The 26,686-nt window shown below is 40.1% G+C and overlaps 1 protein-coding gene and 1 long non-coding RNA gene across 3 annotated transcripts in view; one reads left to right on the top strand and one right to left on the bottom strand.

Annotated features, from left to right (window-relative positions):
* LOC6048699 (acetylcholine receptor subunit alpha-like) overlaps positions 1–26,686 on the bottom strand; it is a 282,182-nt gene that overhangs the window by 212,161 nt on the left and 43,335 nt on the right.
* On the top strand, positions 2,764–11,831 carry LOC6049848. 2 transcript variants are annotated; one of them, XR_005276451.1, is made up of 4 exons: positions 2,764–3,038; positions 3,186–3,787; positions 10,715–10,993; positions 11,141–11,831. It is a non-coding gene; the product is annotated as an uncharacterized LOC6049848 (long non-coding RNA). The 2 variants fall into 2 exon arrangements; XR_005276452.1 differs by having other exon boundaries at positions 3,186–3,808.

Here is a 26,686-nt window from a genome sequence, read left to right as displayed (position 1 = left end):
CGACAGCATTTTTTTTTTACTTTTAGGTGGAAAAAATCTAGGAAATTGACTTTTTTCACTGTTGCTCAGCTTTGTCCCATGAGTTACTAGAACAAATAAGATCCAAGCATGATGGAATCGGATATATTTTGATAGCTTGCATGACCTATCTGGGTAAAATTTTCGTCTAAATATATGATATTCGGACTAACATTTAAATGCTCACATTTTTTGATAGGGTTGTCAGATCTTCAATACTTTAGGCTCATTCGAAAGGTCTTTTGATTATCCATCCAATGATAGCTCACATGGACAAGCAGGGCGTAATTTTCGTCAAAATATATGAGATCCGGCATTAAAAAAAAATTTGTAATAAACATTTAAATGCTCATAACTTTTGATAGGGTTGACAGATCTTCAATATTTATAGCTCATTAGAAAGATCCATTGATCCAACTATACCTATCCAACGCCACCATGATTGATTCCGATATAATTTTCATCAAAATATCTAAGACCTGGCTTCAAAAAAGTGTATAATTAACACTTAAGTGATCATAACCTTTGATAGAGTTGTCAGATCTTCAATCTTTTGGTCTCGTTGGAAAGGTCTATTGATTACCCATCCAACGATGGGTCACAAGCTAGATCCGGACAACGTTTTCATCACAATATTTGAGATCCGGCCTCCAAAAAGTCTATAAAAAGAACTTAAGTGCTAATAACATTTGGTAAGGTTGTCAGATCTTCGATATTTTAGGCTCATTGGAAAGTGCTCTCAAATACCTTTCCAAAAATGTATAGCATGACGGATTTTCTTACAAAAACCACCCTTTTTTACAATCTTCCAAACTATAGCCAAATCGTTTTTTTAGCCTAACTTTTGAAGTACTTTTCTTAACTTCATAATATTGACTAGGGTCTTGTGGGACCCCAAGACGGATCGAATGAGGCCATAACGGTCCAAATCGGTTCATCCAGTCCAGAGATAATCGATAGCATTTTTTTGGGTGCACGGACTGACAGACATACACACGCACAGACATTTGTTCAGAATTTGATTCTGAGTCGATAGGTATACGTGAAGGTGGGTCTGCGAGGTCGAATTAAGAAGTTCATTTTTCGAGTGATTTTATAGCAAAACAAATTATTTTCATTCGTCAAAATGATTCTTATAAAATAAAACAAAAACAAGCTAGTGATAATTATGCCAAACGTCCTTGATGGTTTTTGAACGAGCCAAACGTCCATTATGCCAAACGTCCCTGATGTCTTGGACTAATTATGCCAAACGTCCTTCTTGAAACCCCGTTATGCCAAATGGGGTACACCCTTTATGTGGTTTTGCCAATGTTTTAAATCTGTAATTTTCTGGGGTCATTTTGACTGTATTTTTCACTAATATTTTCTTTATTATATCTAAAAATAATATTAACACGAAATTTTTTAAATGAAAAAAAATATTCTAAATGTAAAAATTACCCCAGAGTCAATGTAGTTTTGAAAAGTACATAAAATTTCCCTTAAAATTACATGTTACAATTTAAACGGAAAATGGTAAAGTTTTTAAAACTTTTATAGTGTTTTTTTCGATGAATAATACGTTTTTTCGGAATTCTGAGTACGCCATCAAATTGGGCGTACAATTTTACATAAAAGTCCCTTTGACTGCTGCAAATTATTGAAAAACACCTCTTTTTTTGCGTGTTCAAAAATGGAAGGGGTCGTACCGCCCCTCCGTGATATCAATAAACGAACCACGGATTCTTGATCAACAACTGCTGTGTGAGTTGGCGGAGAATAACCCGTGTAGATTTTTCCATTTTTCGGCCGTCATAATCACACATTCAATACATGCTTTAAGACTACACAATGTTTTGGTTTGATCATATCATGCTATCGCCATCCAACGTAGGTGGGACTTTCTTTTTGGTTTCTATAACAGTAACGAAAAACATAACATCATGCCCAACTTATTTTCGCAGACGAGAAAGTTACTTTTACTGTCGTCGATGAAACAAATTCTACCGGAATATTATCAGATTTCGCTTTGGCAACTCGGTTGAGCGAACCGACCCGAAATGCATCTCGTTTGGCCAACGAGATGAAGTTTTCGACCGAGGAAGAATTTTCCTATCCAATCAAGCGATACTGCGTACGAACGAACTTTGTGAAACCCCCAAAAGTAAGACTTGCTTTGGGTTCATAGCAATTGCAGTTGGTACTTTTCTTCTTCTGACGCTTCACAAGGAATCCAATCAATCGAACTCTTGTGCCCTTGAGCAGCTCAACAGGAAACAAAATAACCCACAGTACACTGAAAATCATATCCGGCCTCATCTGGTTTGATGAAATTTTACGATCGTAAATCTAAATTTCTTTGCTTCTTTTACTCGTTCTGTGCTTTCCGGCTGAGATCATTTTATTTTCTTAGACACCCAAACCCATTTCGCCTCAATCCATTGACTGTCGCTATAAACATCTTGGAGTAAAAACAACATCTATGTAACCTTTTAGGTTACTAAATTAAATGTTGTTTTTTTTGTGCATGTTAGTTTTTAAAGTGTTTTTGCATTAATGTTTAATATCTGTTATTTATTATCTTATCTTCGCATGGTTTATTTATATTAATTATCATTATGTAATAATACCTTAATTCAAAAACAAAGTAGTCAACTCGAAGGATGATGGCTTATAAATTTGATCAATTTGTTGAACTGGTATAACGCCACCACTTTTGGGTGTACGCTAAACCCCAACGAACATCACATCCCATCCAGCTTAAGGAGAATGCAGACGGACGATAAGGTCGCGATAATTAAACCAATACAACCACCACTGATAACTGAGGCTGGATATCGAGAGAGGATGACTTCCCAAGAGAGACAGGTTTCGTGGATAACGATCTCCCCAACTCGGTCTCTTTCCATTTTGGGCGTTGAAGTGCGAAGATCGATCCTATAGGACGATCAGTTTGTAGATATTACAAGTGTTCGAAAACTACAGTGTAGACTTGTGAAACGATTCTAAATCGAGTTTGAACGAATCGTACGCTTCAGGTAAAGTGGGGTACGCCAAGAATTGTAATGATCGGATGCGTAATTAGTGGAAATGACTACCCGTGGAAGTCGTTCCACGTGGGTTGTGGTCACCTGAAGCTTAGTGTGCTTTCACTTACTAGTCTTTCTCTACACGATCAATTCTAGGACCTTTAAGTGTCGAATAGGTGGAATTTCGGACCGATAGCCGGAGTTTCCCGCAAGCACCGATTCCGTGGCATCGCGGTGTCACGAGGTCGCACTTCCGGGTTCCTAGCTAATCGAGGGCCCAAGCTTCTCACCGTGCGCGGTGATCAACGCTAAGGAAGCTACACTCGGATCGTTGTATCCTAACTCGCCAAGGAGTGTTCCCTTCTGCCGGAAGTACCTTGGGTACGGCCGGTTCGACAATCAGAAGAAGACGCCCAGGGTGTGTTTGCCACATCCGAACCGCTTGCTGAAAGCCGCCATCTTGAGTACCTATTTTGGGGCATCCCGGCCTGGACGGCTCAGCCGACGCTGCTGGACAGCGGCGCGCGTTCCTGTACAAGTTAGATTACAACCCTGCAACCCACTCGGCCGCGCGGCGTCGCGGTCGTGTGTTCTCCAGCTTCACAAGACGGTGAAGAACCCCACTTGGATACTCCTCGTGTCCTGCATGCACCAGCCACCACAATCTTTCATCAACCGCGCGGTCGCGGTGTTCCTGTGCCACGTGTCGTCAAGCTGCACGTGCGCGAGAATCGAGATCTCGAGTCGGTGTTTACCGGGTAAGACAGTTGTGAAGACGAGTAGGGGAACAGCATCTAATTCCAGCGTGCCTCTAATGTTGGCAGGTAAGAACTTTGACATTAAATTAAAGCTAATTAAAAGCGTTTTCAACTGAAATCGAGTGATAAATAGCTCAATAAGAAGTGAGCAAGCAAGTTTATATCAAAAGTTTTGCAAATTTAGTTGTTTAAATAGTGAAAATCAGCAAATTGGATGGAATTAGGTGCGAGTGATTAACCTGCCAAAGATACGAGAATTTCCCCTAAGTTCTGATTCCCAAAAGTTGATTTTTAAGTAGTTGTGGGTCAAATAAACCTGTGTCGATAATGATTAAATTGTGTTTACTTTCCTCACTGATCTGTGACTGACATTGCGAATGCCGACCCTTTGATTAGATTCCAGTTTGCTTATACTGAGCTAGGCCGCCGTTCTTGCCTTGTTACAATTGGCGCCCAACATAAAATAAGTCGGTCATAGATCAAAGGAAAATTAGCATAGTTTTTCGGTCAGGATTTATCCGGGTCCTAAAAGGGGGAGGGAAGTTCTCGTACCCTGTTAATTCCGGACGAGGGGGAGGGAAGTTCTCGCATCCTCAACTCGGCCAAAAAACTGTAGTTCCCTCACAAAGGAGGTGATTTAAACACTTTAAGAATTGAAGACGCAACTAACCACATTCGATTTCCATCCCACACGGTTCAACACGGTGCATCACAAATATTCATTCAATTTTCTTATCCGTGTTTTCATACCAATTAAAAAAAAAATATTAAAATAAAATTGTTTTTTCACATTTAGTTTTGCTATTCAATATAAAGTTTTCAAGATGAATTTAAGTCCTGAATATCATTTTTTGTACAAATCTTTGCAAATTCATCACTTGGAAGAAGATGAGATCGATTACGAGTTGCTAATTCGTGCGATCCAAACAGAAGACAAAGAAGCGCGTAGTACGAAGCTAAGAAAGTTGAAACAATTTGTGAAAAATGAGAAAGTTCCGTTCGAAGGGGTTGATCTAGCGAGGTATGACGTCAGCATTGATCAAGAAATCAAATTGGTCGACAATCGAGTTGATGAGATTAGACAGTACTTGCAAAAAAACAAGAAATACAGTGGTGTAATTGATGCCCTCAGGTCACGTCTTATTCACTGCCTTTTCCGTTTAGTCAGATTAGAAGTGATTCCGAATTTATCGCGAGATGATAGTGTTGATATTTCGACGTTAATCGGTCTTATTAGGCGATTAATCAATGATTACTTTTCGATGTTTTCACCATTCCCTGAAATTCAGAAGAAGGTTATTGAAGAGTTAAACCGTTCGTTTTCTTCTGCTCGCGTATCAAACCCGAAACAGTCTTCTGAATCCGAAGAAGACGAATACAGTGAGAAAGAAAAAGGTTCTGGAGCTCAGTCCGAAGAAGGAGAGATAGCAGATGTGTCGGATAACAACAACGATAAGGCAGGGAAAACGAAAAAGAAGCACAAACAAAAAAATACAAAATCGTCAAAACCAAAAAGTAATACGCTCGCGAAAAGAAAGTTAAAATCAACAATTAATCAGCAGTTTAAGGATCAAATTAATCCCTTTGCCAACTCTCAGTTTACAAACCCGATGAATTCATTAATAAATCCCTTTATGAACCCTTACTTCCAGTCCTTTCTTCCAATGCAATTTTACAGTCACCAATCAGGGTTTCCCGACTTGTCCAGCTTTGGTTCTGGTCAGTTAAGACGTAGGAACAAATCGAAGAGTAAGAAGAAGCCTAACGCTCGCGTGGGCAGGACCCACGAAAGCGAGAGTTCTTCTGAAGTTGAAGTTGAATCCTTGAGTAGTGAATCCTCGTCGAGCGAGTCGTCAGGTGGCGCCCATAAAAGGAGAATAATCAAACGTTCTCACAACAAAACAAGCAAAACGATTAATGACTGGAAAATTAAGTACAGTGGGAGGGACAATGGGGAAAGATTGCTTGATTTCTTGAAAGAGGTTAAATTTCATGCGAAAAGTGATCACTTGGACGAAGATGATCTTTTTGACTCGGCCATTTACCTGTTCACGGATAAGGCCAAAACGTGGTACATGAATGGGGTGGATAATGAAGAGTTTCGCAGCTGGAAAGAACTGGTCAAGGAGCTAAAACGGGAATTTTTGACTCACGATCACGATTATCAAAGCGAATTTAAAGCGATTACTCGTCGTCAAGGACCGAAAGAGAAATTTAAAGATTTCATGTACGAAATGCAGAAAATTTTTGATTCTCGCACTCAGCCGATGACTGAGAAAAAGAAATTTGAAATTGTGTTTCGAAATATGCGGTCGGACTACAAAAGTCATGCAGTTTCGTCGGAAATTGATAATTTGGTCGATTTGAAGAACATGGGGCGAAAGTTGGATGAAGTTTTCCGTTACAAGTACAACAATACTAGTGAAAATTATCAGAAACCTAAAATTCACAAGTTAGCGAGCTAAAATCATTTTCTCGTCCCACAAATAACAAGTCTAAGTCAGAGAACAGTTCAAAATCAATTAAAACCAAAACTTTCTACAGTTCTAAAGAGTCTGAGAATACCAAACCTAAGGAAAAGGCGCACACTACATCCGACACGAACAAAACCAATACTTCAGAGAAACCTTTGTCCACAGCAGACCCAATGCAAGGGTCATGTGCGGGAACGTTAAACAAACTTCTTGACCAATACACTCCACCGAAACCTGGTGTGTGTTTCAATTGTAGAGAGTACGGACACCACTTCAACGATTGTGAGGAAGAATTTGAGAAATTTTGTAAACGTTGCGGATTTCACGATACAGATACTTTTAAGTGTCCGTATTGTGCAAAAAACGCACAATAGACGTTCTCGAGGGGAGAGTTCGTCTTTCTGATAGTAGTAGTGCCCATACCCCCAAACAAAATTCAATTTCTCTGGCCGAACTCGGTCTAGAACAAGTTCAAGATACAGAGTACAATCAGTCAAATTTAAGAAGTGAAGTAAGCGAGTTGTTTATCAACGTGGGAAACGACGATCGTCCCCACGCAAAAATCTATGTTTATGACATTCCTTTAGTCGGTCTTTTAGACAGTGGTGCTAGAGACACAGTACTGGGCAGTGGTAGTATGGCTTTGTTAAATTCCCTTAAATTGAAAATTTTCCCCTCAAACGTTAACTTGGTGAACGCCAGTGGTGCAAAAATTAGTGTTGAAGGCTTTGTCTACCTTCCGATAACCTTCAATGACAAAACAAAAATTATAGAAACCCTGGTGGCTCCAACACTCAAACGGAGACTTTTTCTGGGATCAACTTTTTGGAAAGCTTTCAACATTGAACCATCTATCAGAATGTCAGCGGTAGAAGAAATAAGTTTAAATTCTGAGGAAACCAGTTTAACCCTGGACCAAGAAAATGAAATTGAAAAGGTGAAACAATTGTTTAAAGCAGCGACTTCTGATAGATTGGATACAACCTCACTGATTAGTCACACTATTACTATTGCGGATGAAGCTAAAAAGCTTCCGCCGATAAGATTAAATCCATTTCCTACTTCACCAAAAATACAAAGTCAAATTAATTCAGAATTAGATTCTTTATTAGAACTGGGAATAATAGAAAGATCTAATAGCGATTGGGCTTTAAGACTTGTACCAGTTTCTAAACCAAATGGGAAAATTCGGTTGTGCTTAGATGCCAGGGGAGTGAACGAAAGAACAGTAAGAGACTCCTATCCCCTCCCACACTGTGACAGGATACTAAGTCGATTGGGGCCGTGTAAATACATTTCAACAATAGATTTAACACAAGCATTTTTGCAAGTACCACTACACCCCCGATCGAGGAAGTATACAGCGTTTTCAGTGTATGGGAGGGGATTGTTCCAGTTCACCCGTATGCCCTTTGGTCTGGTGAACAGTCCAGCAACGCAGTCACGGCTGATGGACCGAGTGCTGGGCGGGGTGAGCTGGAACCGAAGGTTTTCGTATATCTTGACGATATTATCGTTGCAACCGAAACCTTTGAGGAGCATCTTGCTATGTTGACTGAGGTGGCCATTCGCCTAACGGCGGCCAACCTTTCAATTAATCTGGCAAAATCAAAATTTTGTGTCGATGAAGTTCCGTATCTGGGTTATTTATTGTCCAAGAACGGCCTGAGACCGAATCCAGAACGGGTAGAAGCCATCGTTAATTATGAGCGCCCTCAATCACTTCGCGCTCTCCGCAGGTTTTTGGGGATGTGTAATTATTACCGTAGGTTTATACCACAGTTTAGTGAAATTACAGTGCCTTTAACTAACTTGTTGAAAAACAAACCTCGGTCGGTTAAGTGGAACGACGAGGCTGAAAAATCATTTTTTAGAATAAAGGAATCTCTTATCAGTGCACCAATACTGTGTAACCCTGATTACAACCACCCCTTTACTCTGCAGACGGATGCTAGTGATACGGCTATTGCAGCTGTACTCACACAAGTTCTAGATGGTCACGAAAGGGTTATTGCCTATTTTTCGCAAAAATTAAGTACACAACAACAACGTTATCACGCTGCAGAGAAAGAGGGGTTGGCGGTTCTCAAGGCCATCGAAAAATTTAGGGGTTATATTGAGGGCTCGTGGTTCACTGTACTGACGGATGCGTCTGCCGTGACACACATACTACGAGGCAAGTGGCGTACTTCTTCTCGTCTTAGTCGTTGGGCTCTTGAACTTCAACAGCACGATATGGTAATTAGGCACCGAAAAGGAAGTGAAAATGTGGTTGCCGATGCATTATCGCGCTCAGTTGAAGAGTTGGACGCCGACGACACGGACGAGTGGTATACGTCACTGCACGACAAAGTTCTGGCCGATCCAGACCAATTCATTGATTTCAAGGTCGAGGGTGATATTTTATGGAAATACATTTCTTCCCAGGGCGAGACGCTGGATTACCAATTTGATTGGAAAATCTGTGTCCCAAAATCGAAACGTGAAAAGGTTTTGGTAGAAAACCACGATGATGCGCTCCACTTAGGTGCTGAAAAAACTTATGCTAGAATCAAACGCCACCATTACTGGCCAAATATGTATCGAGTCATCAAAGATTATGTTAGCAAATGTTCTGTTTGTAAGCAATGCAAACCTAGTAATCGGTCTCAAATCCCTGAGCTAGGTCAACCTCGAATTACGACAAAACCGTTTCAAATAATTGCAATAGACTTTATACAATCTTTACCACGAAGCAAACACGGCAACACACACCTGTTTGTGATCATGGATTTGTTTTCGAAGTGGTCCATCATGGTACCCGTTCGGCGAATTTCAGCCTCGCAGGTGTGTGAATTACTAGAAAATTTGTGGTTTCGCCGCTATTCCGTCCCGGAATTTATAATTTCGGATAATGCGACCACATTTTACTCAAAAGAGTTTAAAACTTTGTTAGAACGTTTCAAAATACAGCACTGGGCTAACTCGCGACATTACAGTCAAGCGAACCCAGTTGAGCGACTTAATCGAACTATAAACGCGTGCATTAGAACGTACGCGAGGGATAATCAGAGGACTTGGGACGATAAAATTTCTGAGATTGAATTTGCTCTAAATACAACGCCCCACTCCTCGACTGGGTTTTCTCCGTACAGGATTCTTTTTGGACACGAAGTGGTATCGAGAGGGGACGAACACCGAGTAGATCGTGACGGTGACGTCATGACCGAAGAAGAACGCATAGCAAAGAAGAACTTGATCGATGTAAAAGTGTACCAAATAGTAAAGAAAAATTTAGAAAAAGCCCGCGAAAGAACCGCGAAAACGTACAATTTGAGATTTAGGAAACCAGCTCAATCGTACTCAGTAGGGCAAAAGGTCTTGAAGCGAAATTTTAAACAAAGCTCGGCGGCAGATTCGTACAACGCTAAGCTAGGTGCCTGTTACGTCCCATGTACGGTGATCGCTAGAATAGGTACTAGCTCATACGAACTAGCTGATGAAAAGGGTAAATCTTTAGGAGTTTTCTCGTCGGCATTCCTTAAGCCCGATATGTAACGCCAGAACCCCAAAGAAAATCTTGTACAAGCGTTTTAATTTGTCGTGTGAAATTCGTGTGATTCGTGATTTCTGTTGTTTCGAAGGTTATCGAAACCAATCAGTCTGGTTCGACGTCGTTATGTTAGGTTCTAAAACTCTATATTTAATTCCAAATCTAACAATTGTTTTCAAGAAGTATTCGCTTAGACTGGTAAACCGACCGAAAGTAAACAAGACTGCAAAATGCTATTACATGATACAGCTCGAGCACGTTTAGAAGAATCTTCAAGAAGCAATGTGATTGCGGTGAAACCCTATCGAACAATAGTTTTCTCATCCAGATCAATAGCCAAAATTCAATTTCTCTCACACATTTGCAAGCAACCCCCTTTTTATAGTATACTCAAATCAAACCTGACAAAAACGATAAGAATTTAGACTGATAAGTATATCGTCACACTAACATATCTAGACTTTCACTTGGTGAAAGGGAAAAAGAAAAAAAGTTAGAGTAAAATTTCTAATTTCCGCCAATTTTAATTTGTTTGAAATTGATTTCACGGATGTAGAATAATTGTTGGAATATTTGTAGTTGTAATACGTATAGAAAAAAATGAACATAAAACATTCATTTTTTTCCGACCCGCGATGGGATAGTGTAACCTTTTAGGTTACTAAATTAAATGTTGTTTTTTTTTGTGCATGTTAGTTTTTAAAGTGTTTTTGCATTAATGTTTAATATCTGTTATTTATTATCTTATCTTCGCATGGTTTATTTATATTAATTATCATTATGTAATAATACCTTAATTCAAAAACAAAGTAGTCAACTCGAAGGATGATGGCTTATAAATTTGATCAATTTGTTGAACTGGTATAACGCCACCACTTTTGGGTGTACGCTAAACCCCAACGAACATCACATCCCATCCAGCTTAAGGAGAATGCAGACGGACGATAAGGTCGCGATAATTAAACCAATACAACCACCACTGATAACTGAGGCTGGATATCGAGAGAGGATGACTTCCCAAGAGAGACAGGTTTCGTGGATAACGATCTCCCCAACTCGGTCTCTTTCCATTTTGGGCGTTGAAGTGCGAAGATCGATCCTATAGGACGATCAGTTTGTAGATATTACAAGTGTTCGAAAACTACAGTGTAGACTTGTGAAACGATTCTAAATCGAGTTTGAACGAATCGTACGCTTCAGGTAAAGTGGGGTACGCCAAGAATTGTAATGATCGGATGCGTAATTAGTGGAAATGACTACCCGTGGAAGTCGTTCCACGTGGGTTGTGGTCACCTGAAGCTTAGTGTGCTTTCACTTACTAGTCTTTCTCTACACGATCAATTCTAGGACCTTTAAGTGTCGAATAGGTGGAATTTCGGACCGATAGCCGGAGTTTCCCGCAAGCACCGATTCCGTGGCATCGCGGTGTCACGAGGTCGCACTTCCGGGTTCCTAGCTAATCGAGGGCCCAAGCTTCTCACCGTGCGCGGTGATCAACGCTAAGGAAGCTACACTCGGATCGTTGTATCCTAACTCGCCAAGGAGTGTTCCCTTCTGCCGGAAGTACCTTGGGTACGGCCGGTTCGACAATCAGAAGAAGACGCCCAGGGTGTGTTTGCCACATCCGAACCGCTTGCTGAAAGCCGCCATCTTGAGTACCTATTTTGGGGCATCCCGGCCTGGACGGCTCAGCCGACGCTGCTGGACAGCGGCGCGCGTTCCTGTACAAGTTAGATTACAACCCTGCAACCCACTCGGCCGCGCGGCGTCGCGGTCGTGTGTTCTCCAGCTTCACAAGACGGTGAAGAACCCCACTTGGATACTCCTCGTGTCCTGCATGCACCAGCCACCACAATCTTTCATCAACCGCGCGGTCGCGGTGTTCCTGTGCCACGTGTCGTCAAGCTGCACGTGCGCGAGAATCGAGATCTCGAGTCGGTGTTTACCGGGTAAGACAGTTGTGAAGACGAGTAAGTTCTGATTCCCCAAAGTTGATTTTTAAGTAGTTGTGGGTCAAATAAACCTGTGTCGATAATGATTAAATTGTGTTTACTTTCCTCACTGATCTGTGACTGACATTGCGAATGCCGACCCTTTGATTAGATTCCAGTTTGCTTATACTGAGCTAGGCCGCCGTTCTTGCCTTGTTACATCTAAGAGAGAGAAAAAAAACAAAAATTATGTTGCTGTATCACATTTCATGAATTTATTGGCCAGAGATTGGTCCTTGGTCCTTGGAGTATTCTTGCTATTTTTTCCTATATGTTGTGGTATGACGTGAGCCTGGTTCGCAGCATTATCTAGAGCGTGCCACTCTATACGATGTGCATCACAAGGACAAAAGATTACGGGATCCGTATTGGTTACATAAGTTAATAAAACTGCATCCTTTCACATGCTTGTACCCAATCAAACCGTTTTCTGCTAGACGGGTTCATTCCGCTTCGAAAACTGCTTCAAAATTTTCTAAACAGATTGTCTGATTGGGTTCCGCTTCGATTCCGTTTAGGCAATTTTTGCACAAGGGCGACACCTGCTGGTGTATGGCGGAACCTCGATGACATTTCGGCGAGTTTCGCCGAAGCGGTTTTCTTGTTGATTTTTGGCAATCAAACGTCAAAGTGTTAGGAAAAAACAAGTAGGAAAACTTGATCGGTCCTGTTCTCTTTCGTGCCACGTTGTCCTGGAATTAATCGAACTGGTGAGTTAAGCTCGTTATAATAATGTATTAAATAACAGTAACAGCGACGACAGCTTATTTTGTTTTTTTTTTTAACAAGTTTTTCCCGCAGACACGAACAGAAGTTCGGCCACCAAGAACCTCAACCGGGGTTTGTCGCAACAGCGAGGATCGTTTCATCTCCGAGCTCGGCGTTGGAAGCGCTGCAAACCTGGCGGGAACTTCCTATTCGACACGTCTCAGAAGTCCTCGCTGTGGATCGAGGTGGTGATCAAGTTTTTGCGGCAGGTGGTGCACGGAGCCCAACGTGAACAAGCGTTCATGAAAATGGGAACCACGAACAAAGTGTTCAAATTCCATGGTACGGTTTCCAAAAACGTACCATGGGAACACTTTGTTCGAGGTTCCCATTTTCATGAACGCTTGTTCACGATTTTAGGAACTCTTTTTTCTCCGTGTGGGGGAAGAGCGGAAGGCGGACTCGCAACCGAAGTGGCCGTCCTTCCTCACGCTCACGACGAGAACACGCCAACCTGCGTCGTGGGAGGTACCAGACGTACAACCGGGTGGTGCAACCTTCAAACTTCAATGTTATAGTTAAACCTCGTATAAGAGCGCCTCGCATATGCAACTTTGCATATACGAGTCATTCCACCTGATTCGGTTTTGTCGCAAGAGTTGCATATGCGAGGTACAGGGCTTATGGGATTTTGGCTATATGGGAGATATGGGCTATATTTTTATAAAAAATCAACTAAACTATACAAATTTATAGTGTTTTGGATTCGTTATGAAGTCAGCTTTACAGCTACACCAAATTTACATGGTTTACGATGTTCTAGATCATCCGAAACTTCGTCAAGTTAAGGTCTATGTGTTCAACGCCGTACAAGTATGAGTAAGGCGATTTGACTGTGGTTTTTGACCACAGATCATATCCGGATAGCCTCAGGGAGGTTCAGGGACTAGTCTACCGATATGTGGTGATGTTCTGGGTCTTCTGTAGAGTCCCTGAAGGTACGTCCGATGGGTCTACCGCCGTAACACGGCAGAGGTCGGTGGTTTTTGACCTCAGATCATATCCAGATAGCCTCAGGGAGGTTCAGGGACTAGTCTACCGATATTTGGAAATGTTCTGGGTCTTCTGTGGAGTCCCGGGAGCTACGCCTGAAGGGTCTACCGCCGTAACAGGCAGAGGTCGATGGTTTTGTCCTTAGATCATATCCAGATAGACTCAGGGAGGTAGTCTACCGATGTGTGGAGATGTTCTGGGTCTTCTATAGAGTCCCGGGAGTTACGTCCGACGGGTCTACCGCCGTAACAAAGCAGAGGTCGATGGTTTTTGACTTCAGATCATATCCAGATAGCCTCAGGGTGGTTCAGGGACTAGTCTACCGATATTTGGAAATGTTCTGGATCTTCTGTGGAGTCCCGGGAGCTACGCCTGAAGGGTCTACCGCCGTAACACGGCAGAGGTCGGTAGTTTTAGACCTCAGATCATATCCGGCTATCTGGATATTATCTAAGGTCAAAAACCATCGACCTCTGCTTTGTTACGGCGGTAGACCCGTCGGTCGTAACTCCCGGGACTCTATAGAAGACCCAGAACATCTCCACATATCGGTAGACTAGTCCCTGAACCTCCCTGAGTCTATCTGGATATCATCTAACGCCAAAAACCATCGACCTCTGCCTTGTTACGGCGGTAGACCCTTCAGGCGTAGCTTTCGGGACTCCACAGAAGACCCAGAACATTTCCACATATCGGTAGACTAGTCCCTGAACCTCCCTGAGGCTATCTGGGTATGATCTGAGGTCAAAAAACATCGACCTCTGCCGTGTTACGGCGGTAGACCCATCGGTCGTACCTCCCCGGACTCTACAGAAAACCCAGAACATCACCACACATCAGTAGACTAGTCCCTGAACCTTCCTGAGGCTATCCGGATATGATCTGAGGTCAAAATCCACCGACCTCTGCCTTGTTACGGCGGTAGACCGATTGACCGTAGCTCCCGGGACTTTACAGAATACCCAGCACATTACCAGAAGTCGGTAGACTCTGTGACCTCTGTCTTATTTCGGTGGTAGACCCATTGACCGTAACTCCTGGGACTCTACAGAAGACCCAGAACATCACCACACATCGGTAGACTAGTCTCTTAATCTCCCTGGGGCTATCTGGATATGATCTTAGGTCAAAATCCACCGACCTCTGCCATGCTACGGCGGTCGACCCATTGACCGTAATTCCCGGGACTCTACAGAAGACCCAGAACATCACCACACATCGGTAGACTAGTCCCTGAACCTTCCTGAGGCTATCCGGATATGATCTGAGGTCAAAATCCACCGAACTCTGCTTTGTTACGGCGGTAGACCCATTGACCGTTGCTCCCGGGACTTTACAGAAGACCCAGCACATTACCAGAAATCGGTAGACTAGTCCCTTAACCTCCCTGAGGCTATCCGGATATGAACTGAGGTCGAAAACCTCCAACCTCTATCTTGTTGCGGTGGTAGAGCGATCGGCCGTTACTCCTGGGACTCTACAGAAGACCCAAAAATGACTACACATCGGTAGACTAGTCCCTGAACCACCCTGAGGCTATCCGAATATGATCTGAGGTCAAAAACTTCTGACCTGTATCTTGTTACGGTGGTAGACCCATCGGCCGTAACTCCCGGGACTCTACAGGAGACCCAGAACATCACCACATATCGGTAGACTAGTCCCTGAACCTCCCTGAGGCTATCCGGATATGATCTGAGGTCAAAAACCATAGACCACTGCCGTGTTACGTCAGTAGACCCATCGGACGTAGCTCCCGGGACTCTACAGAAGACCCAGAATATCACCACATATCGGTAGACTAGTCCCTGAACCTCCCTGAGGCTATCTGGATATTATCTAAGGTCAAAAACCATCGACCTCTGCTTTGTTACGGCGGTAGACCCGTCGGACGTAACTCCCGGGACTCTATAGAAGACCCAGAACATCTCCACATATCGGTAGACTAGTCCCTGAACCTCCCTGAGTCTATCTGGATATGATCTAAGGACAAAAACCATCGACCTCTGCCTTGTTACGACGGTAGACCCTTCAGGCGTAGCTCCCGGGACTCCACAGAAGATCCAGAACATTTCCAAATATCGGTAGACTAGTCCCTGAACCTCCCTGAGGCTATCTGGATATGATCTGAGGTCAAAAACCACCGACCTCTGCCGTGTTACGGCGGTAGACCCATCGGACGTACCTTCAGGGACTCTACAGAAGACCCAGAACATCACCACATATCGGTAGACTAGTCCCAGAACCTCCCTGAGGTTATCCGGATATGATCTGTGGTCAAAAACCACAGTCAAATCGCCTACCTCATACTTGTACGGCGTTGAACATATAGGCCGTAACTTGACGAAGTTTCGGATGACCTAGAACATCGTAAACCATGTAAATTTGGTGTAGCTGTAAAGCTGACTTCATAACGATTCCAAAACACTATAAATTTGTATAGTTTAGTTGATTTTTTATAAAAATATAGCCCATGTCTCCCATATAGCCAAAATCCCATAAGCCCTGTACCTCGCATATGCGTGCTTCGCATAAGAAACCCCCATATGAGGTGCATATGCGAGGTTTAACTGTATACCAAATGATGCGCAAGGATCTGGCCACTGGCGTGTATTTTTGGTAAACGCATTGGTGGCCAAGGTGCCTCAAAAATAGACATTTTTGAAAAAATCTTTTTTTACTTGTTAAATCCCATTTAAAATTGAAGGGCGGAGCGCCAGCTCCTGATACGTCCAATCAAGCTCATATTTTGGATTTGGACTCAGTATGCCCACCAGAAAAAAACCCCTGAATGCCCGCCAAAAAGTCATTTTTGTTACATCCTAATATATAATGATGCATGAAAAAATACATAAACAGCTACACAGCACAACTATGAAAAAATATCACTTTTTTTTGTCAAAAAACATGCTTTTTTCTCTCCAACTTTGAAGGTCTGACATTCAGTGAATTTCATACTTACAACCTTCAAACTCCGATTTTTTCTTATATTAGTTAGAATGTTTATTTTCGAAAAAAATACCAAAAAATAATTAGAGTGTGTCGGTTTTTTGTTTTATGGCCGCCTGATACCCCATAGAGCGGCCGTGGCCGTGGCAGTTCGAGTGCGGCCTCGAAAAACCCGCAAAATTCGTCTGCCGGCAGAGTGCAGAAAGGTAAACACACCAACCCTAGCAGGGGTAAATAACACGGGAATACCAAATTTTGGTATTACTTGGGCAAATAACAGGGACCAAAATGTGCCCTTGGTTGCCCAGTAATAGATGTGTCGTGCGGCACTCACACGCTACATGATGATAACCAATGGTATTTAAAGGTATGTGTTCGTGCTTCAATTTCTCGACCCGCAATTTTGGACCTGACAGGGACTAGCTTTCTAGTATAAATCAACTATTTGATCGACTGTTTGAAATTTTTTATTTAATTGATGGTTTTTTCCCCACTTTGGGGTTTTTCCAAGGGGGTGTGCGGTTAATTATATTTTTTTTTTTGCTGTAGTTATTTTTTGATATCGTTTGATTTTTTTACTCGCCTTTTGATAATCTGCAAATAGCATTCAGGATGGATTGTGACGATGATGAAAGCATGGCTTGTGGGCTATGTAACAGCATTGAGCCCGATCAAAATAAATTACTCATTTGTTTGTACTGTTTTGCTGCTACTCACCTCGAATGCAAAGGTATTAGAGGTGTGGCAGCCAGCCGTGTTAGAAAAAACCCTTACTTCTGCTCAACCAAAAGTTCTGAAATTTACAAACGAATCATTGATATGCAGCACAATGAAAAAACGTTTTTCTCGTCAATCAGTAAACAACTCAATGCAGCCGTTTCAAGTGTTGTAACTGATCAAATGCGTGAAGTTTAAAGTGAAGTTAAATCAATTACAAGTGCTGTGGAGGCTTCCCAAAATTTTCTGTCAGAAAAATTTGATAAAATCACATCGGATTTTTCTGATCTGAAAATTGATAACGATAAACTTAAACATGAACTTAATGATGTCAAACACACCCAGAATTCGCTTTCTGCAGTTGTTAGTAAACTTGAAATGAATTTTGACAAAGTCAACAGACAATCGGTCTCGAACAATGTCGTTATTCTTGGGATGCCTTCGTTACCCAACGAAAATGTCTTTGATCTTACTTCAAAAACATTCAAGCTAATTGGCGCTAATATTCCTTCTGATTCAATAGTTTCTGTTTGTCGTTTTTTCACACGAAATAATAAAGGTAATAAAAGCAATAACCCTCCAATTCCGATTAGAATTATTTTCAAAGATACAGCTATGAGAGAGTTTGTGTTGGACAAAAAAATGGAATTTGGGCAATTGCTTTCAACATCAATTGATAAATCTTTACTGGTAAATGGAAATGGTTCAAGAATTTCAATTCGCGAAGAACTTACAGCTTTTTCTCAAAATTTATTAAATGAAATGCGTCAATCTCAAACCACACTCAAGATAAAATATGTCTGGCCGGGCCGCAATGGAACAATTTTAGTTAAAAAAGATGACAATTCAAATGTAGACAAAATTTCAAATCGAGATGACCTTAATAAGATCATTAATTTGTACAAAACAGCCGACGCTGATCAAAATTCAATTTCTCCTTCACCTGAATCTCCTAGACGAAAGAAAAAGACAAAAAAGACATGATTTCAATTATGTTGTTTCTATCTCAGGACAATAATATTATGTTGCGATTGCTGAGAATTTAGAAAATTTATTTCATGATAACATAAGTGCATTTAATAATTGTTACGTTAAAAATAAAAAATCATTAAAAAATTTACAATGGAATGTTAGAGGAATCAATAACCTCTTTAAATTTGATGAAATTATTCAAACTGTTGATATGATTGAAACTGAAATAGATGTTATTGTAATCGGCGAAACATTGTTGAAACGTGAAAATTGTAAACTTTATGAAATACCTAACTATAAATCAGAATTTTCCTGCAGAGAGGAGTCCAGCGGTGGACTTGCGTTATATGTAAACAAAAATTTAAAAAGCAAAATTAAAAAGAACTTCCACGAGAATGGTTTTCACCACGTACACGTTGAAATTGATTTGAAAGGACATTTTTATGATGTTCATGGACTATATCGCCCCCCAAATTACGATTTTAATACTTTTAGTAACTATTTGGAGCATGTTTTGAGCTCGTCTAAGCCTGGAAATTCTTGTTTGATCGTTGGTGATATCAATGTACCAATAAATCACGTCAATTTGAATACAGTTACAAAATATAAAATGTTACTTGAGTCATACGGTTTTATAACTACAAACACCTATGCAACTAGACCAATTAGTGCAAATATTCTTGATCATGTAATCTGTAAATTAAATGACGCCAATCGCGTCCGTAATGATACCATTGACCTAACTAACTTGAGTGACCATATACCGGTTATCACATCCTTCAGAACTAAGATTAAAAAAGAGTCCATGGTACTAACAAAAAAAATTGTGAAATATTGTCAACTTAATCAGGAATTTAGTTCATTTGTACGAAGCATTGGTGAAGTCAACGATGTAGAAACAACTTTACAAGCGATAATTTCACCTTATAACACTTTACTTAATCGTTATTCAAAAATAGTTACCAAGAATGTAAACATAATAGTAGTTTATGCAACAAGTTGCAAAAAGACGATTTTTTCAGCACGAGTCGTACATTTATCCAACGAGGTTCACCGAGTTGGATAAATACGAAGAGTGCTGAAAAAATCAAGTTTTGCAACGAGTTCCATACAACATTTTTTGAAATTCCAAAAAACACACACTGAGTGAAATTTTATGTCAAATTTTCTTGTATTTTGTCAATAAATCGTTTAAATCAAAAAAATGTTGAAAAGTGTTACTTTTTGAAAAAAGTGCTGAAAAGTTCAACTTTTCAGCACCCATTTGAGTGCTGAAAAGTAGAAATTTTCAGCATTTATTTTGAAAAGTGTTGCTATTCGATTCTGTTATTTTTGGTACAGAAAAGTAGGCTATTTCGTCGTTCAAGACTGACAGGAAAAGTAAGTAGTTTCATGACGGAATTGCAAAAAAGGAAATTCGTGTCCATGGATGACTTTCGATCTCTGGACACTTATGAAAATTAAAGAAAATTATTTGGTTCGAGTTAAAAGATTTCCCACAAACCAACATCTTCGAGAAATGCTATCATATATCTCTAAAAAGGTAGAAACCACTAAACACAAAACCAAGAAACTTTATTATGAAAATTTGCTTACTAATACACCCCATTCAAAACTTTGGAAAAATATTAATTTGATATTTGGCCTTAAGAAAAATCGTGAAACTATAACTTTAATTAATAATGGAATTGAAACAAGCGACAAGTTAGAGGTCAGCGAAATATTCAATGACTTTTTTTCTAACATTGGGCAAAATTTGGCGAACAATATTCCTACATCAGTAACAAACCCGGAAAGAAATTTACGATGGATTCGAGAGTCAGTGTTCCTCCGACCCTCCTCAGAAAATGAAGTTATTCTGTTGATTAACAATTTAGATACTAAAAAAAGTAACGGCCCGGACAACATACCAGCGTCACTACTGAAAAATAATGTTTTAGAATTTGCAAAAATTTTGTCTCAAATTTTTAATTTAATCTTGCAAACGGGAGATTATCCGGACTGTCTCAAAATTGCTAAAGTTGTGCCGATTTTTAAAGCAGGAGAGTCTTGGGATTGTAACAATTACAGACCGATCTCTACCCTGTCAGTTTTTAATAAAATTTTGGAGAAAATGTTAGTAACTAGATTAACAAATTTTTTAAATATTCACGAAGTCTTATATAAATTTCAGTACGGGTTCCGACAGGGTTCCAGCACGCAAACGGCAATTATTGAATTAGTTGATGACGTTATCGATGCAATTGACTCAGGGAAATTTATGGGTGGCCTTTTTTTAGATTTGAAAAAAGCATTCGATACTTTAAATCATGAAATTTTGTTGAGGAAACTTGAATGTTATGGAATAAGAGGTGTTGCAAATACAGTAATTAAAAGTTATTTAACCAACAGAAAACAATTTGTCCAAATTGAAGATAAGCGTAGTAGTCTAGCTCCCATCAATGTTGGTGTCCCACAAGGCAGTAATATTGGACCTTTGCTATTTCTCTTATTCATCAATGATTTACCCAGACTCAACTTGAATGGTAAAGCTAGACTTTTCGCAGACGATACTGCTCTTTTCTACCCCAACAAAGACATTCACAGTATTATCACTTTAATGCAGAAAGATTTACAAACTTTAAATCAATATTTTAATGCAAATTTGTTGTCCTTAAATCCCTCGAAAACTAAATATATGATTTTAGGTCCATCAGGAGACTTGAGCCAGAGCATGATGATCCTAGACTTGGACCCACTGTTATAGAAAAAGTAAATTGTTTTAAGTATCTGGGCATACAATTGGATCCCATTTTGTCCTGGATCAATCACATTAAAGTGGTAGAAAAACGTGTTTCGTCCTACTTAGGCATTCTGTGGAGGGTTAGATTGTTTGTTCCGAGGAAAATTCTTTTAAAATATTATTTCGCCTATATACATTCACAATTAAATTATCTAATTTCGGTGTGGGGACGTACTGCAAGCTCTCACCTAGTAAAATTAAAAACACTGCAAAACCGTTGTTTAAAAATAATTTTCAACAAACCTTTGTTATATTCAACTTTAACTTTGTATTCGGATGCATGTCACTCAGTTTTACCATTAACCAATCTCTGTAACATCCAAACTACGCTGTTTGTTCATGATGTTATTAATAACCCAAAATTCCATCATACAATTCAGTTAATAACTACAAATAGCTCCCGCAGCACTCGTCAGAGGAACAACCTTCAACGCATTAGAGCACATACAACACGAGGTCAAAATAGATTAAGTTTCATAGGACCTACACTTTATAATCTGCTGCCAGATAATCTAAAGTTATTAGAAAACCGCTCCATCTTTAATGCTAGAATCAAACAACATTATAAACAAAAATTAAACGAAACTTTCAACTAATCGTCATTTAATTTTATTAACCCGTCAATAGCGTTAACAAATCATTACATTGTTGTGGTTCCCTTAAAAGGAAGTAGCTTCCACTGGGATACCATCCTAAAATTTAATAGTAGTTAAACTACCGCACATCCTAGTAAAGTCAGCTCATTTTTTTATTACATTGCTTTATTATCATTTCGAATTCGAGCTGAAATTAGTTTGCGTCCATAACCAGGGGGCTCTGGAATAATGAGCTTTTTGGTGTGGGGGATTGTGGTGGGCAAAAAAAAAAAAAAGATGGTAAAATACCATAAAATCATACCAAAGTCTTGTATGTGGAAGGGCACAACAATACCACAACATGTTATTCCAAGGGTAAAATAATACCTCACAATAAAACCATTTCAATACCAAGTTGAGGTCTTCTGGATTTTTGAATATTGTTTGAATACCATAACTTGGTTTTGCCATGGTTTTATGTTTAGGTATTCCCGCGTCCTTGGAAAATCAGATTTTGGTATTCCTGTGGTCTTCCACATACATGATTTTGGTTTGATTTCATGGTATTTTACCATCTATTACTGGGCAACCAAGAGCACATTTTGGTCGCTGGTATTTGCACAAGTAATACCTAAATTTGGAAACGCCCTGTGCTTGAAGTTCTTGAAGCTTCTGAAAAATAACAAGATTAAAAAATAAGTGTTATTTAAATGAAACTGGATTGAAATTCATCGAAATTCAATAATCTGTCGATTGATTCGTTTTTCAAAGTATTTGGTTATCCCGACTTAGAGAAATTTCAACGATTAAAATAAAATTTTAGTGGGCATACCAAAAAATTTGAAAATCAGATATAACATATTTGGATTTCAAGTCGTTTTAGCGCAAAATCAATTATCTCGTCAAAATTTATAAAAAAAATCCCATTTTGTTAATGTGGCATCCTGACTTAGAAAATTTTCCACAATTTCAAGTCATTTCTTTAGGGGGTATATTAAAAATGTTTAAAAGCAAGTTTAAAATTTCCGGTTTTCAATGAAAGCATTCGCTTTGAGACATCATTTTAGCGCAAAATTAATTATTGTGCCAAAATTGGTCAAAATTATCCCATAGTTTCAGAGGAATTTGATAAAATACTCTAATACCAAAAGATTACCAAAATGTGGTGTTCGACCTGGCAAATTCTGCAATTTTGCAATATCAAAACAATACCTTAAAATGGTATGATACCACATTTTGCTCTTGCATAATCCTTAAGACAAATTTTAAAGGGTCCAGGAATACCAAAATTTGGTATTGATACTAGAGAAAGGTATTATTACGCCTTTCCCTTGTTATTTACCCATGCTCGGGATCTTAAACCGTATTATTTGTTTGGAACCGGTGCCTGCAGTTCCCGTTACAGTGTATATGGAATTCCAATAAGAATTTAACAGAAAAATCAGGTTTTGGGTCCAGACTGTTATCTTGTTATTTTCAAAGTTATCCCAATACTTTAAAATGTACCACAACCTAATGGTACGTTCGTTTGAAGAGCCGGTGCGGCACTGGGTGCCGCACTCGTCGGTGCCAGTTTTGGTTCAATCGAACGTCATTTCGACGTCGTCGTGCTATCTTGTCGCACCCGCCATTTTGACGTTCCGAGAAAAACGCGTTTTAATGTTTGACCTTGAATATTCAAAAACGAGAGCACGCAATGTAAACAATAACAAACACATTTTGTTTGGCTCACCATTCTGTGCATTGTCCCAAAGTTTGGTTGAAGTTGGTTGCTGGAGTCCCGAGTTATAATTACAAATGTTTACGGTAGTCTAGCTTGTACGTGCGACAAACGCATCCTGACTTTCCTGGCCTGAAATCCCTTTGGCCTTTTGTCGCACTTACATCAATTTTCATGATGTGACAAGATAGCACGACAAGATTGAAACTACTTTCATATGTAAAGTGACAAAAATGCACGGAGTTTTTTCGGTTTTTGTTGAATATCTCAGGATTGAAATCGAATTTTGGGGATCTGTGAAGGTCAAAAGGTGAGGCATTGTGAGCTGCACAAAATGGCGTTCTTAACTCAATTTGGCCCAAAATGCACGTACGACAAGTTAGCACGATGGCGACGATTTGCCAGTGTGCGTGGAACTCGCATGAAACTGAAAAATATCGAGTGCGGCACTAGAGTTTCAGTTCCAAGATGGCGGCGAAACTCGTGCGGAACTAACGCGAGTTTCTTCTAACAAACACTTTGACAGCTCTGCGGTGCGGCACTCATTGTGGAACTAGCCATCAAACGAACGTACCATAATAATCGTCGAGGGATTCTCCAAAACCACAGTGTGGTTGACCTGCCTTTCAACAAATGCCGTCTACATACCACCAGCCAATCAAAATATTTGTGAACTCACCTACCTATTGACATTTGAACTATCGGCTGATATTTCTTGCGCCAAGAGTATAATCGATAATTAGCCTTACTCGTTGACCTGCTCACTTCCAATCTGCAGTCAAGCAGACAATGCTTCTTTGAAACAATTTGCGCTGTTAACGTTGACACACATAGACTCGCCGGCAAAATCCAGCTGATTGCCTCTCCGAGCATGAGCCTCCAAATCCTGAATGGTTCTAACAGCATAATGCGGTTGGCATTTAAATTATTAATTCCACCACTCGTCCCGGCGCGTTGGAAGTGCTGCATTAATTCCTTTCTTAATTGAATTTACTGAATAATGTCGACGAAGGAACGAACGCTTATCCCCGGACCGTGCAGGGTGATGTTAAGGGTTAAGGGAAGGAGAAAAAATATTTTATGAATCAAGGTTAGCGCAAAGGTTAAACTCTTTACCCTGAAATAATTGCGGGTTTGACTCACAGTTTCGAAGTTCCAGCATTTTTTATCACCATTTAGCCCCACTGTGTGATTTGGTTTCTTCCACGAGTCTTGCCGTTCACACGTGGCGTCGTATAATGTGGCAGCAGCATTAGCTATCATCACGTTCACAAGTGTTGATAAGACACCACAGACCGTATTGATCGGGGCATGGTTTGCAATTTGTGGTTAACAATCTAATAGCGTGAACTATTAGCATAATCATTTTAGGGCAACTGAGTAACTATATACTGCTTGGTACAAAATTACACAAAATTACAAAATACAAAAACTTTGAATTAAAGAGCTGTGAAAGTTTATTCAACAATTCTATTTTTAAAGTATTTCATGAAATCAAAAACCAAAAAACGGGTTTTACTTTTTTAGTATGGAAACATCTAATTATAGATTTTTGATTTTGAAATTGATGGGTTTTTTTTAGTTAGAGCGCTTCAAAAATTTATCACAGCTTTGAACTTTCCTTTAATTATTTTAATTCTTAAAACACGAGAAGATATTTTATTCAATTCGGTCAGTGATATATAGCTCTTGCCTGTTATCCGTTGGTAAAATAAGTAAATTGAATGCTGATTTCATCCAATATTCATGTTCAGTTTACCCCTCGAAGTCGTCAATGCACTTATTTGGCCGGGAATTGAAATTCAACTGACGATATCCACATTTCTTCACGTGCCACTGACAGAATGCTCTCTGTGCGCGTTCGTTGTCTGTTGAAGGAATTTTATCCTTTTGCCAGATGTTGGTCCAATAGCGGTGAAGCCACATGCCACTGTACCTCAGTTGCAGTGAATTGGAACTCCCACGCTCTGATGGTGCATGAGTAACTGAACCGTCGTCTCTCTATGTGTATGTGCACATGTCAGGAGTTAGCTCTGGAATGGAAATATTTGACCATTGACCAACCGGAAACATCCAGAAATCAGGTTCTGCATCCTGAGGGTGATTTAGGAAAATTAAGCTTCTTCTTATCCGGCAAAGACAAAAAGGCACCGCAACTATCTTTTCGACGATAGCACTCTGTCGGTGAGCAAAGATTTAATGTTTACCACGAATTCCACACGTCTGGAGCAGGAGCACGCCCCTTAGCTTCAGGGAAGAACCGGTACCGACATGACCTACTAGTGGAGCCAATCCGGACGTACCTCCGGATGGTTTGTGCTATTCACTAGGGTTAGAATTCAAACTATGCATGATTGTAACTACCAACTAGAGGGGAGGACGATGCGACCCAGCCCAGCATGCATTGTGGCTATAGAATGTACTGTACCCGAATCCCGGGTTAGTAAAAGAGCTGCTGATGTTTGCATAACTTTTCGGAGAAGGCATACCACCGGAAGGTCCCAACATATGTAGGCATTGCGATACACGTGTAGGTTGGGAATAGTAAGAGAGAAGGGGGCTGGGCAATTTTAATTGTTTCCCCTCCCCCTCGAACTAAACACACCCACCCACACCAGGGCTCCTACTGAATCTGACAGTTTTGCATAACTAATAATAATGACTCCAACAAGACAATCGTTTACTGTGGAAACCAATTTAGTATGCCTTTGGAAAAGTTCTTCCATCAAACTGTACACGCTAAGAAAAAGCAATACAAATTCATACATTGTTTAAAAAAATAACAATATCCAGATTTTTAAGCGAAGATGGCGTTACGAATGGTGCACGCCCGAAATGTCAAAATCGCTTCGTAACGCCATCTTCGCTTAAAAATCTGGATATATTTTTATTCACGTAAAATCATTTAAATGGATTTTAATTAAAAAAAATAACACATATGATACAATTTCACAATGGGATTTTTAGTGTTCTATTCTGAAAATGACAAACAGACACAACAATGGTATTGCAATCGCAAGCAGTTTAGGACTCCACGTGTTGTCTACAAAAGTAAATTTTGTAATTGGATTTCGCCTGTGAGTACGATTCGTGCTTTTGACATTACGGCTTTGGCATGTGTACTTGACGCACTCGTGCAGAAGTTACTACAATTTTGTCAATAATTTAGCAACCCGGTACCACTAAAATGTTCATACCGAAAAAAAATAAGAAATCGATGCCTCTGTGATCTCTTATGCTAACTAGATAGTTCCTATTTCTTATGCTAACTAGATAGTTCCTATAGGAACTATCTAGTTAGCATAAGAGATCACAGAGGCATCGATATGTTAGCAATAAAGAGTTCCCAGTACATTTTGCTGGAGGCGCATGGTGCTTTATGTTCGATTACACTGACCTACAAAAATTGTCAAAAATGACTGCGCA

Source organism: Culex quinquefasciatus, chromosome 1 (assembly GCF_015732765.1).
Source record: "Culex quinquefasciatus strain JHB chromosome 1, VPISU_Cqui_1.0_pri_paternal, whole genome shotgun sequence".
Classification (NCBI taxonomy): Eukaryota; Metazoa; Arthropoda; class Insecta; order Diptera; family Culicidae; genus Culex; species Culex quinquefasciatus.
The sequence above is the reverse complement of the archived record's forward strand: the minus strand, read 5'-3'. Positions and strand labels throughout refer to the sequence as shown.